This window comes from Anticarsia gemmatalis, chromosome 23, assembly GCF_050436995.1.
Source record: "Anticarsia gemmatalis isolate Benzon Research Colony breed Stoneville strain chromosome 23, ilAntGemm2 primary, whole genome shotgun sequence".
NCBI lineage: Eukaryota > Metazoa > Arthropoda > Insecta > Lepidoptera > Erebidae > Anticarsia > Anticarsia gemmatalis.
In genome coordinates this window covers 4,151,696-4,155,490 of record NC_134767.1, presented here as the reverse complement: position 1 = coordinate 4,155,490, position 3,795 = coordinate 4,151,696, and the positions used below count along the sequence as shown (strand labels likewise).

At 34.5% G+C, this 3,795-nt stretch overlaps 2 non-coding genes across 2 annotated transcripts; both read right to left on the bottom strand.

The window, feature by feature from the left end:
* Positions 1 to 1,852: 1,852 nt before the first annotated feature.
* TRNAM-CAU (transfer RNA methionine (anticodon CAU)) lies at positions 1,853 to 1,924 on the bottom strand. The gene has a single exon. It is a non-coding gene; the product is annotated as a tRNA-Met (tRNA).
* An 849-nt stretch (positions 1,925 to 2,773) lies between these two features.
* TRNAM-CAU (transfer RNA methionine (anticodon CAU)) lies at positions 2,774 to 2,845 on the bottom strand. The gene has a single exon. It is a non-coding gene; the product is annotated as a tRNA-Met (tRNA).
* Positions 2,846 to 3,795: the final 950 nt, after the last annotated feature.

The following is a 3,795-nucleotide window of genomic DNA, read 5'->3' as shown; positions in this document are numbered from 1 at the left end:
ATAGGTTGTACGGTGGGTTAATTCCCAAATGTTCATGCATTTGGGAAGTAACACACAAATATAAGACATATCTGGGGGCACGGAAGTGCCCCCGCAAGTCGAGCAAAAAAAAAGCGGCACGGCCGTAACATCCTTTTCTCGAAGCAATTCGGGCTATTTTTGACACCCCTATAATTTCGTTGTGGATAAAACAAGAAGCCTGGATTTTCAGCAAGTAATTAGTCATTGTATAAACACGGTATATTTAAAATTTCAGTCAATTTGAACCAGTAGTTTAAGAATGACAACTTGTTAAAATTTTGAATTTTGTCACTCACTGATTCACTGACTCACTGACTCACCGATCATCAAAAGTCTAAGGTGTTTCTAGCAGACTTAGAAGCTTAAAATTTAGAATACAAATAGGGTTCAGTGTCTTAATCATGGGAAAAATTTAATATTTTCTAATTTCGGTCCAGTTTTCTAAATACACCAACTGCAACAATAACTTTGTAATCCTATATAAATGTATAAGATTACAAGGTTACATTTGCAGTTAATGAATTATTATTATTGTAGAAAATAAAATAAATAGGTGTAATTAGGTACCTACTATATGAGGCATAACGGCAGGGGGTATAGGGTGGGTAAGGGTGTTTAGCCCATGAAACTGAACAACATACCCATAGGAAAATATGTTGAATTATGAAAAAAAAACGTCTTTCCATACAAATTGGACTTATGTTCGCTCTACAAAAAGAAGTGAAATGCCATCAAAAACATTCTGTAAAAACCTCAAGTCTCGCCGTAAAAAGTGGTGAGATCTATATAATACCAAGTCGATTAATCTATTTAGTCTCTACATAAAGGACCTTCTGTCTTAAGTTATTACGTATGTTATTATCATGCCAATTAAAAAAAATATATACCTTTAAAACAAATAGATCGACTTGGTCATCGCAAGAAAACACAAATTCGCCATTAACATTTCAGGAGCATTAACTTCTCGTCGTGCTGTGTAGTGTGATCATGCGATGACCAGGTCGGTCTATTTGTTTTAAAGGTATTTTTTTTTAATTGGCATGATACTAACATACGTAATAACTTAAGATAGAAGGTCCTTTATGTAGAGACTAAATAGATTAATCGACTTGGTATTATATAGATCTCACCACTTTTTACGGCGAGACTTGAGGTTTTTACAGAATGTTTTTGATGGCATTTAAATTACATCAGTGATCTTGCAAAAAGGTCAGGTGCGTAACTAATAGTCGTAGCCGGGGCGGCCCTGTATGATAATATGTATGGATGTGAATTAGGCAAGGGGAGTTTGTAAGGATCGTTCCAAGTGGCGTTCTTTGGTCTCTGCTAAAATAACATGTAATATTAGATATTAATTACTACGATACTACTAAAAAAATAATTTGAATTTGTGGTGTCCCTTCTTCTAGAGACGTAGTCAGCGTAAAAGATTTGCCCGGGTAAAAAAAACGTAGTAGTACTTTAAACTATCTGTTTGCACATCCATCCAAACAACCATACATTTAGATTCTTAATAAGTTTATTTTACCGGGGAGAGGCTATTTATACCACATGCCAAATGCAAGGCGATTAACTTAAATTAATTATTATAGTTAATTATAGTTGCATCTAACCTGCAACTCAACAATAGTAAAATCAAAATGTGTAATTATCACATTTTAAGCCTTGCATGCGAACAGTGAGACATAAATAAGATTCAGATTAATAATATATCTACCAAGGTACCAAAGAAAGAAAAGCCCTTAAAAATGCCCAAATCATGAGATTGTATACAAAAAAATACACTATAAATGTTTTAAAAGTTGACAAAATATCATTGATGAGTATACTATAGCAGAGCGTGGTTTCGATCCACGGACCTCTGGGTTATGGGCCCAGCACGCTTCCACTGCGCCACTCTGCTCATGTTCAATGTACTCGAAATACATCTGTAGTATTAGCCGCGTCCAGACCAAGCGAGCAGCCTCGCGAGGAAATATCTCGGTCCCGCTCATTTTGATTTTAAAGAAAAGCGACAGAGATATTTCCTCGCGAGGCTGCTCGCTTAGTGTGGACACGGCTATTGACTTGCCAAGTTCATTCATTAATTGATGGGTTACAAGTGTTATTAAATATTTTTTTATGGACAGATACTGAGTTTGTATTTCTGTAGGTTAAATTATTTAGTGTCAAGTAAGTATATAAATATTTCAAATTAATTATGTTAGAACTGATTATAGTTATTTTGACCAATTTGCCCATTTTCCTCTGTATAAAATTTATTGTTGATAGCTGTATGCGACTGAATGCAATTATCATCTATGAGCTTGCACAGTCAGTAGGTTATGCAATCTATACCGCGGCCGTCAAATAGATGGGTGGCCGCTTAGTTTTATTTGATGGGATTTCATTATTATTAAAGGGCAATTTCAAAGTATATTCCGGCTAAGATTGGTTAAAAAAACGCGAAGATTTCGTTTCAAAGACCTATGGATCATTTTAATAACTGTGACGACCAATAGATTACTAAGCGTACGATAAACTAACAAGAGTATATACTTTTTAAAATATTTAATAGGTATAAAGCTTGCTGATTAAAGGCAATAATGATGCACCAAAATATTATACAACATACACGATGAATTCTCAAAATACGTAAAAAAATTAAAACTGGCGATAATATGGTTACTTATAACACTTGAATTTTCGTACAAAAACGTAAATTATGTAAATGTTTTCGTGGGGCGACAAAAATAAAATAAGCCTGCAACAATAGCAGAGCGTGGTTTCGATCCACGGACCTCTGGGTTATGGGCCCAGCACGCTTCCACTGCGCCACTCTGCTCGTGTTACACAGACTCGAAATACATCGCTACTATTGATATTGTTTACAGGTAAAAGATTTTTACCACATTGATTTAAATGCATTAATATCAGAAAATTTGCCCATTATCCTTTACGATATAGGTATTTAAATTATTGTTTTTAGCTTCCCTCTACGAAAGAGGTGTGATTTTTACATGACAGACGCAGTAAGTTTTAAGGTATACTTTGTACATATTAATATAGTTTACTAAAGATAGCTTTTATAAATTGTAAATATTCTTGCGTAAATAATAAATATATCAACTTATCTACGAATCGAAAAAAATATTGTAGTACTTGCTTTCCACCCCCGGCTTTGTCCCTTCGGAGTGGAATTTCCAAAAATCCCCTCTCAGTGCTCCTCTACGCTTTCTATTTAATATCAACAAATATCAACTTTCTACGCTCTGTAGTTTCGGCTGTGCGTTGTCTACTAGTCAGTCAGTCACTCAGTATCGGAAGAATTTTATTTACATAAATAAAAATAAATAAATAAATAAATATTTTGGGACAATTCACACACGGTCATTTGATTCCAAACTAAGCAGAGCTTGTACTATGGTAACCAAATAACTGATAAACATACTTATATATACTTCTAAATACATACTTAAATAGATACATTAACATCCAGGCTCAGAACAAATACTCGTGTTCATCACACAAAGATTTGTCCCGGGTGGGATTCGAACCCACCACACGCGGCGCTACGGTTGTTGCGGCGAGGTGACCGCTTAAACCACTGCGCCAAACGTGCACATTGATTTATGATATTGATTATGTACGTATATCGGTGATGATCATTTATTCATACAAGAGACTAACAATAAAATATGTTTATATTTCATTTGTTAATCATCAGTAGTTTGCGAGAGTGTATATTTTTTGTTACATTCGGTTAAGTTATGTGTATTTTTTTAATATTATTGA